Genomic DNA, 10,548 nt, shown 5'->3' on the forward strand with positions numbered 1-10,548 from the left:
TATGGTTACTTCATAAGTGATCATGTCTTCGGGAACTATATTAATATAGATGCATGATTTTTGTCTTTGTTTTTTGAGAGTGTCTTACCTAGTCATGACTGGCCTCAAACTTGTTCTGTAGCTGAGGATAACCTTGAACTCCTGACCCTCCTTGTTCCATGTCCTGAGTTCTGAGGTTAAACGCATGCATTACCACACAGCGATCTCAGAAAAGAATCACAATTTTAAAAACGAGTTTCTCTGGTCATCCTGTCATGAGAGCATAAAAGTTTTGTTCATTGATTTTCATTTGCTTTGCAAATAAATCTCCCTCTCTATCGTACCACAGCAAATCCCGCTGGGTTTACCTGTGGATTAGCTGACAAATGAAATCAGGTTGTCTGTGCCCTGAAGACACTCGAGTCATGTGATCTCATGAGAAGTCAGGCTTGAAGGAATGAGTTTAGGAGGTCATGGTGGGCACTGCTCTCCTTCAGGGTAAAGGAAAGATATGAAATACTCTGAGACACCCAAGACAAACAGAAATGACAGTGTCTCCCAAATCCACATAGTATGTCATGTGATAAGTCTGAGAAATGCCACAAGGAAAGTAAAACAGAACTTTTACTTTTGATTTGGAATGGGAATGGAAAATAGAAGTGGGCTATGCGACCCATGAGAGAGGAAGGAGCAGATGTGAACCAGCAACCTCATGGGCAGCCCATCGAGGAGAACTAGATGATTAATACACTACAAAGGGGCTGGGACAGCATGATTTATCTCCATCTCAGAATGGAAACCCATGAAGCAGAAAATGAGGTTAAAATGAAAAATGTACAAATCCTGACAAACAGCAGAATAATGGATAATCTACGTTCAAAGTAAGGACATAAATTAAGAGAAAGAACCAAAGTTCTTCTTATAAAGAACTCGAGAATGTTAAAAAAAAATAAATAAATAAAACCACTTCACAAACACACAGTGGTGTTTGAACACCTCCTCAGAAAATGAAGTCTTTCTTAACACCATAGGCCTACAAGGAAATAATCAATCCCCCCACTGCTCAGTAAGATGATGCTTTATTAGAGGCAGAGGCAAGACAAGAAATGGAAGTCACTAAGACTCTCTTTATGGGAGACAAGGGAATTTTCAGCTTTCTAAGAAAATAACCTCACTTAGCCAATGAATCAGGGCAGAAGTTAAATAAAAATAAACTAGGATCAAATTTGCAATTTATCCATATTCTGATATCAGTATGAAAGATCAAAATAAAAGATTGCTTACCCAGAGCCAACATGGTATGTATGCATCTGCTAAGATCAGTGACTATTTGATGTCACAAGAAGCAAGAGCAGTTAGCAAAAGATACTTTGCAAGAATAAAGTGAAGAAAACTTTGATCTTTCCCAAGACCAGGAAGATGTGTCACAATTCTCAGGATTCTGGACCGTGGCAACTTCTAATCATCCTGGTGAACATGGACCATCTGTAGCTCTAAGTGATCATGTCCTACAGATCAGGTTCCAACTAATGACTGGTCGGGGGACCTACCCCTGTTGTAAGTCAATAAATATCTCTATTCCTTTTCCATGGGAAGAAAGGGCTCAGAGCGGTCAGCTATGAAAACTACTGTCAGGAAAAAGATTAGTATGTGACCAGACTTCTGATGGCCTTACTGAAAGATGACAATGTTTCACGTGCTACAGTGTAGCAGGAAGTACTGTTTCCTATAGTGGGGTGAAAGAGGACAATGTTTCATTGCTACAGTCTATCAGGAAGTACTGTTTCCTATAGTGGGGTAAGAGCCTACATCTCCCACATCCTAGTTCAATTTCTCAAGTCGAAGTCCTGCACTTCTGGAAAAAGCTAAATTTCACTCTGTTAACTGTATTTGCTAACTCAAACCTTTCTGTTAAAACCAAGAGCAGTAGTTTAGTGGCTATGCTTATGGGATAGATGAAAAGTGCCGTGATCTGAAGAGGGGGAGTTGTTCCGTGTCTTTCCTCTATATGAAATGGCTGAACAGAAAAAAAACAAAAACAAAAAAAAAAAAAAAAAAAAACCAAGAGCAGTGTTGCATGCATGTTTTATTTCCTTATGAGAAACAAGTATCTTTCAGATATAATTTTGTGATGTAAAACTTCACTGACAGTATACAGTTAAAAAGGATATACAACAGAATGAATTTTCACAGGTGAATGCACTTCTAGGCTCAAGTTTTTGGTTGGGAGCAGAGATGAAAGGATTTTGGGGGTCTCTGCATGACCAGCAGAGTTTTAAGACAACAAGGAAATCCAGTTCAACATGACTCAGTCGCCAGTGTTAGTTCAAACTTTTAGTCTGACACTGGGCAGTTTATTATAGTCATGTTTCAACATGGCACAATTTTGGGGAAAAAATGTTTCCTGATGACAATTTAGTCAATCCCGTGTAAACAACAGAGATGTAGACATTCTTATGTTGAAATTCTGTTTTACAGAGTACATATGGTTCTTATTGACTCAGAAACAACACTCAAGGTAAGGGTCTAGGGAGAATGATTGAGATGGACATAAAAGTCTGAGGTGACAGGAATGGTGTGGCCCTACAGATAGCACAGAGATTACCCAGGCTGTTATAAAGTACACGTGGCATTGCCTACAAGAATGGGCTCTACCAACTGAGAAACAATGCTCAAGATCAAGTTCTAGAAGGAGGGAAAAGTCTGGGATAGGCTTAATACTCTGGTAGATTCGGTGTGGCTGACCTTACAGAGAGCACAGATCACCAGGATATTAACTACATCCACACCCAGCTTCCCAGGGAGAAAATTACCAAACTTCTGCTGTTTAACATCTGCGCATGTTTAATATCCCCAGCTTCCCTGGGACTTATCTGTGAGCGCAAGGACCTTGTGCCCTCTCCAAAGTGTGAAGAGGAACCTAAGGACAAAGGAAGATACACAGGACCATACTCAAGAGCATGCAGTCATGGTGCCAAGGACATTTTATAGATTGTCACGCAAAGTGGTTTCTTGTCAGAACAAGTTACACACTGAGTTCTACAATGGCCATGTTATTGCTAATTCTCAGTTCTGTGAACGTCAGTTAGCAGCCCTCTTAGCTAGCTCATTCCACACATGTACATCCACCCCACAAACTTTGTCTGCAGCCTTTATTCCCTTAGAATGCCACTAAAGCTGCCTTGTGACAAGTGTCTGTTAGTTTGCAATACCGGGAGATTGAAGCCAGGGTTCTGGGCATGGTAGGCACATAGTATACCTCTGAGCTACAACCCCAGCCATTAACAAGCTCTTAGATTTAAAAAAAGTAACACGATTAGGTCCCTGTATTACTCAGGGTTCTCTAGAGTCACAGAACTTATGGAATGTCTCTCTATATTAAGGGAAATTATTGGAAGGACTTACAGTCTGCAGTTCAACTAACCCAACAATGGGCAGCTGTGATGGGAAGTCCAAGAATCTAGTAGTCGCTTGGTCCCACGAGGTTAGGTGTTTCAGCTGGTTTTCTGTATAAGCTGGAATCCTGAAGAAGTAGGCTCCAATAGAAGTGCTGGCAAGTAAGTACAAGAAGCAAAGAAGAAACCTTCCTTCTTCCATTGTCCTTCCATAGACTTCCAGCAGAAGGCATGGCTCAGATTAAAAGTGTGTATCACCAGGCCTGGATCTAAGCTCTTCTTTACTTGGAACTTGCTCTGTCCCAGGCTGGCTTTGAACTCAGAGATCTGCTTGCCTCTGTCTCCTGGGATTCAAGGTGTGTACCATGCCTGGGTCTAAGCTTTTCATGGCCACTATGCCTCCAGATCCAGATCAAAAGCCTGTGTCTTCCAGTCTCAAGATCTGGATCACAGGTGTGCCCTCCATTTCTGAATCGTGGCTCATCCTGGAAATAGTAAAGTTGATAACTTGGAATCGCTACCACAGTCCCCAAAGACCTCTGTGCCCATTACTAATACAATAAATTAGTTAGGTCTGTTTTTGAACATCCTACAAATGGAATCACACAAATGTATACATTGTGCATTGAATGTCTCTTGTTCAACAACAAGTGTGAGCCCTTCAAACAGCCCCACATGGTTGTAATTTGTTAATTTTCACTAGTGCATAGTGTTCCACTGGTGATAGATATCTGATGTTTTCAGTTTAAAAAAAAACATCTTTTTTAGTTCTTTGTAAACTTCACATCATGCACTCCAATCCCACCCATCTTCTCCCACCACCTCATACATTTCCTCCACCCATACAACCTGTCTCCCAACAGAGGGAAAAAAAATCTCATTGTGGAAAATATAGTGTGCCACAGTGTGTCCCATAGTACACACTTTTGACCACACTCCTTTGCTTGTAAACGCTCATTGCAATGAGTTCTTTGTTCTGGTAAGAGGTAATAAGACCCATTTACAGTCAAAGATGACCCAGACCAGTGGGAGGAAACTCAGCCCCAAGACTCCCTCAGTCTCCCACTGATTGGGCCCCTACCTAAGCCCCAGAGATACCACAAGAACTGGACAATGACAAACCTGATCCCCTCTAAAATATGATGGTCCAGTCCTTTCAGGTCACCAATACATCCAGGCCTGAATTAGCTGAGTCATAAAGACATAGCCTTATTACTAGATGTTTTCATAAGATTAGATATAGCTGACACTGGCACTGAGATAACCTCCCTGATGTCACAAAGTAAACATTATGATAGACTAAGATGATAATAAAAAGTCACTACCAGTCCCTCCATAACAAAGCCTATAAGCTTCAGGAAGTCCCATGATTGGGCATTCTAGTGACCAGAGAAAGGGGAGAAGGAGAGACTAAACCTACTCCACCTTGGGATTCCCATCTTAAAAGCCAGAGATGTTGACCTGCAGCTAAACCCATGTACCAGGAAGGACCCCATGGCTCATTCTTGGCCAGAGTCACTCCCTAGCTGCTTCCTAGCAACAGTTGATTAAAGGATAGTCAGATTGTTTCAGATGCACTTTCGGACCATTCGTGATTATATATCGTCTTGCTTCAGAGCACCCACCTGCCGGCTTACAACAGACATTTCCTTAGACATGTGCTGGGCCGGGCCTCCCCCACCACCACCCTTACTTCCATTTTCTATAAAACCTTGTCCCAATGAGAGTTTGGGGCGGCTTCACCAAACTGTCCTGCGGGCCTGCGGTGAGAAGCCCTTACTCACTTACTTATTTAGGGTAATAAAGAGACCCTAAAGTGATTACATTGGAGTTGGCGCCTTTGTGGTCTTTTAGGGTTCACGAACACTTCCTGGCACAACAGCTTCTGGCTTCTGCTACACTAAAAGACTGGAATGTGGGGCTCCTCTCAGATATCCTGTTGTTGCCTTGTGTCATGGAGATCCTGTAGTTTTAGATCTGTAGGACCAGCCCCTTCACACACTCCAGCAGTTCATTGATGGGGTACATGTTGGGTGGGCCAATCCAAAGCCCTGGATCTGGGCCAGAGAGGTATCTGAGCTGGTCAGCCTGTTGCTCTCTCTCACCTACACTGCTGAGGCAAGCTCTCCTCTCTTGCTCTGGCTGGCCTATTCAGTGCTGCCATTAGCAAGGGGCAGAGTAAGCCGCCTTCCTACTTTCATGTCCTCAGGGTTGGATCATCTACACCCATGCCATCAGAGCCAGCTCTACTGTACTTACTAGGTGAGGTACAGGCTCTGCTCTACTGAATGCTAACACTGGTGAGAGGCGGGGCCAGTTCTCTCATGACCTCAGAGCCAACTCTACCATCTGCCCTAGGTAAAGAGGGACAAGAAAGGGGAAGGGGGCTTCTTTCCCTCATCAGTGCCACTGCTCAGCAGACAAGAGTCAGGGTCTACTTTCCCAGGCTCATGCCCTCAGGGCTAGTGCACCTGCAATCCCCACATCTGGGCTCAGCTCTTCTGTGACGCCCAGGTGAGGTGCAGCAGGTGAGGGATAGGGTCCGCTCTCCTGTCAGCTTCAGGTGTGGAGGGCAAAAGGGAGCGGAGGGGAATCTCTCACTCGTCAACACCACCACACAGCAGACAAGAGGCAAGGCCAACTCTCCTAGGCTCATGCCCTTGGAGCTGGCTTACCCACATCCCTACACCCAGGGCCAGGTCTACTATGCTGCCCAGGCCCACTCTCATGAGTGCTGGAGTAGGTGAGGGGTAAGGACGGCAAGGGGTGAAGGAGACAACTCTCCCTCACCCATGTCACCACACAGCAGACAAATAGCAGAGCCAGCTCTCCCATGCTCACATCCTCAAGGCTGGCTCACCTATGCCCCTGCCACCAGGGTCAGCTCTACTGTGCTGCTCAGGCAAGGTGCAGGGCCTGCTCTCCTGAGTCTCAGGCAAGGTGCAGGGCCTGCTCTACTGAGTTTTACACCAAGTAAGGGGCAAGGCCAGCTCTCCTGATCTCATAATCCCAGGGCCAAGTCTCCTGCCTGGTGCAGGTGGCAAGAAGAGAGGAGGTGTTTCTCCCTTAGCCCGTGCACAGGAGACAAGTTGCTCTCCCACTCGAGGCTGACTTACCCAAAACTCCCAGACCCAGGGCCAGCTCTGCTGTGCTTCCCCGGGTGGTGTGCGGGCCCCTCTCCTGAGTACTACTGCTGACTAGTGGTGAAGTCAGCTCTCCTGCTTTCACGACACGGCCAGCTCTTCTCTGATGCCCAGATGAGGGGTAGGACCAGTTCAGCACAACATTCAGAGATCAACATGTCCCTGGTGAGCAGTCCAGATCAGGGACATCCACCTAGCCTTTAGAGCTAATAGAGCTCTGCTGCTGCTGGGCCATGGACTCCAGTAATGGACCCCAGTGGTAGCAGGGGGAGGACCCCGCCATGGTCCCACCTGCTATTCACATCAGGCTGTTCCTCCCTACCCTCACATCTCCAGTTCTGCCCTCTTTGTTGTGCCCACATCCTCCTCTTTCTCTTCCATTTTTCCACTACTTATTTACTTCTCTTAGTGGCACCCAGGGACTCTGAGTGTCTGGGGTCATCTCAGGAGTGCCATGCACAGGGCAGTGAGCATCTCAGGCACGGTCTGCCCCACCCTCTTATCCCCCCAGGCCTGTGCAGGGTTGGACTGGTGGTCATTGTAGGCTAACTCACTATCTGGGTTCCACAGTATCGGGCTGGTGGTCATCTTGGGCTCTCTCCTCTCCCAAGCCTGGTGACATGGTTCTATGTGGGGGTCATGTGTATCAAACTCACCTCTACGGGGGCCCTTGGTCCCAGGAGGGTTTCTTGTGGTCTCTGGCTTGCTCCCGCTGGGCCTAGAGGGCCCCAGGCAGAGTTCCATTCTTCTCCAGCTTGTCCCCAGCCCTGGGAACCCAACCAGGCCCATGTGGAGGCAGACTGGCGGTTGTCTCAGGCTTGCTTTTTTCAGGAAATGTTAGGCTACTAATGATGTTTACAGAGCAGAACGCTGGGTGTAGACATAGCCTCTCTCCTCTCTGCCACTTACTGACACGCGTGTGATACAGCAGCCACACCTGCAATGCCTCTAGGGGCAGGGTTGTTTTCAATTTTTGACAGGAAAAAAAAAATGTTGTTTATTTACTCTTTTGGTGATCATGTGGGGATTACTTTGCACTTACTCAGGTTTATTAGAAGTGTTTCTGAGAACTCTGGCACTTAAAAGAATCCTTTATTTTTTTTTTTTGGAGTGTACATCCCTCATGTGGTCTATACTTTAATGATATATATTCTTTATATGTTTTAAGTACACATTAGTATTGTATCCGATGTAAAAATCTAGGAATAGAACTATCAATACATATTGATCAACAGTTCAATGTTTTAATCAGTCATTCAATTTCTTTGAGACTTATTGAGTACTTCGGTTCTTTCTGAATCAATTTAATTATCATATACCCATTGTCAAGGGATCATAATTTACGGTTAAAAAACTGACCACAATTGATGGAGCTGGGGTGACAGATAGAGGGATTTGGTTTATGATTTGTTTCCTTGCTACGAATGTTTGCAATTCTCCCTAACGTAATTTTTAAGCTGCTAGAGTGGAAACCATGACTCGCATATATTAATATATTTTTAATCTACCCACTTTTTCTTAAGAAAATTAAAGTAGATACATTGCCACTAACGTGAATGAATACAAGTTAAACCATATTTGTATTCGAAGGGAAATGAATGTGCTCTCGTTTTATCTTTGAAAACACTGCAAATGCTTTTCAGAACAAAGCGACTGTGAAGAAAAATACTAATTGCTCAAACACATAACATTTCAAAAGTCTAAAAAGCACCAGACTCACCTTCTTTAAAAGATCAAATCTTTAAATTCCTTTTTAAAACCTTAGCCTGCTCCCAGAGTACATAGTAACACTAACAGTCATCTCATGGCCTCAGTCCCCACGTAACACGAGAGTTCAGGGCGCTGTGTCAGAGGTGGACTCTCAGGTTTACCTTGTGCTCAGGATGCTAGCCAAATGCTGGCACACGTGCTGTGCTCGGGAAATAAAATGGCTGCAGGATGCACTGCAGAGGCGACCGGTTCCCTCACTAACTTATGGGAAGGGTTAAGAGACAAAAGTCAAAGCCGTTTAAATTGGATATCTATTTGGCTGATCCTCGGCTCCAGGCATTAAGTTTATCCTGAATGCAAGGAAGATGTTAGCCTCAGAAAGTCACAAGAAAAGCCATGTCTGGCTGCTGCTCATGGTGTGGCTTTCTCTGCAGGGACAAGTTTTTCGGGATATGCTGGCTTACATTTGAGCACTTTGATGAACTCAAGGAAAGGATGGTGGGACTTCATGGTGGGGTGTGCTTGTACAAGAAGACAAAAGAATGGGGATTTTTTCTGAATTACTCTCTGTGTCCTGTCTTAATCTAAGGCATCTCCTTAAGGAACTCTCACCCTAACTTCCCAATCCCAACCTCCTGACTCGCTCTGCTTTTGACAATATGAGAGGACTCTGAGAGCTCACTTAAAACTATTTGTGTGATTTCCCCCTCCTGCCCTAGTGTTGTGACTTGCAAGCCAAACGTCTTCCGGAGGCTCCTGTGTTTGAATGCGTAGTCCCCAGTTGTTGGCGCTGTGTGGGAGGGTTCTGATGCAACCTTTAGGACCGGCAGACCTCAAGGCTCTATAGGCTGACCTGACTCCTTGTTCTTTGATTCCTGACCATTGATACAATGGGATAAACTGGCTCGTGCTCAGGCTGCCCCTCCTTTCCGGCCACAGTGAATCATATCTGTTTGGAACTGTAAGCTAGAGGAAACCCCTTCTTCTCTAAGTTTCTTGGATCAGGTATCTTGCAGCAGCAGCACGCAACAAAGACAGATATGTCAGATAAAACATGAGTGTGTGGACTAAGTAATAATGCTAAATAATAAACGGCCCCCCTCCCTGTTACTGCCAAAACAAATATATAATATATATTAATTATATAATAATGTGAATAAGTAATATAATTTGTAGAAGTATGAAAATGTTTAAGTTAAACTTGGGATTGGTATTTAGTGTCAACTCATCATTTAAGTTGTGTTTTCTGTGCAAGTCAAGAGAGTTTTCAGAATGAACCTCAATGGGACTCAATACATGATGGCTTTCTGAATGCCACTTAGGATAGGTGGCGTAGATACATTGGTCTAAGGTAGGCTCAGTGAATTTTTATGATCTGGTAGGTTCTTGCCCTCCTATATGGTAGAAAATGAATGAATTTTGCCTTCATATACCCAGAGCCAACTGAGAACGATTTTATGCTTGACTCTATTTAAGGCTCCATATCCACTTCTCATCTTCTACTGTGTGACTCTGACCACGTTTCCCCATCCTGCCAGAACACAAGGGTAGAAATCAGTCGGCCCTCCTCATGCAGCAGAGTCAACAATCAATTCACGCCTACAGCTCAGACTCCCTGTTACTGCCAAAATCAATTTACTGTTTGAGTCAAGTATCCCAAGTCCTCAGCAGAGTCCTGCACCAGACCCACATCATTCCACTTTCCTCGTCATCGAGATGTTTTACAGGGAAGGTACATGTTGTATTGCTGTGTACATGTCTTTAGGTAATTTAGACGAGCACGCTGTCCTGGAAAGATGGGCCGGTAGGTACCCGGCAGAGATCTCATAATTCTGTTTCCTGTTGTGTTGAACATCTACTCCAATCATGGGCTTGTTAGCGGCCAACTGGATTCAGAAAACCAAGCATGCAGAGGAGAGGCTAGGGGAGCCCTTCCCAGGGACAGCTTGGGTGGCTGTTTCATCAAAGGAGGCCTGGCACCTGCCGGAGACTGGTTTGCTCCTTCTCCTGATGAATGAGTTGTATTAGCATGCCTGAAACAGAGCATGGAGTATGGGAATGATGTCTATAAAACCTGATATGTCACCCAAATGTGATTAACGTAGCCAAGGATTTCTGCCCTTGCTGCTGGGAAATAACTTGGAGCCACAGGCTGAGTTAATTGGAGCTAATCTTTTGTTCCCTTCTGCTGTGCGCTGTCAGCCGATTTTCCTTCCTTTCTGGAGATCGGTGTTCGAGAGAGTCATAAATAACTAAGCCTCTTGTTTTTCCAATAGGAAGGTTTTTTGTTTTTTTTTTAAGTGATATTTGGAATATGGAAT

At 44.7% G+C, this 10,548-nt stretch overlaps 1 non-coding gene and 1 pseudogene across 1 annotated transcript; one reads left to right on the forward strand and one right to left on the reverse strand.

The window, feature by feature from the left end:
• The first annotated feature begins 1,883 nt into the window (after nt 1-1,883).
• Nucleotides 1,884-2,010, forward strand: LOC120099073 (small nucleolar RNA SNORA29; annotated as a pseudogene).
• Nucleotides 2,011-7,350: 5,340 nt separating this feature from the next.
• Nucleotides 7,351-7,476, reverse strand: LOC120099017 (small nucleolar RNA SNORA17). Its single transcript, XR_015646063.1, has one exon. It is a non-coding gene; the product is annotated as a small nucleolar RNA SNORA17 (small nucleolar RNA).
• Between the last annotated feature and the right edge of the window lie 3,072 nt (nt 7,477-10,548).

Source organism: Rattus norvegicus, chromosome 20, assembly GCF_021556685.1.
Source record: "Rattus norvegicus strain SHRSP/BbbUtx chromosome 20, alternate assembly SHRSP_T2T, whole genome shotgun sequence".
Taxonomy (NCBI): Eukaryota; Metazoa; Chordata; class Mammalia; order Rodentia; family Muridae; genus Rattus; species Rattus norvegicus.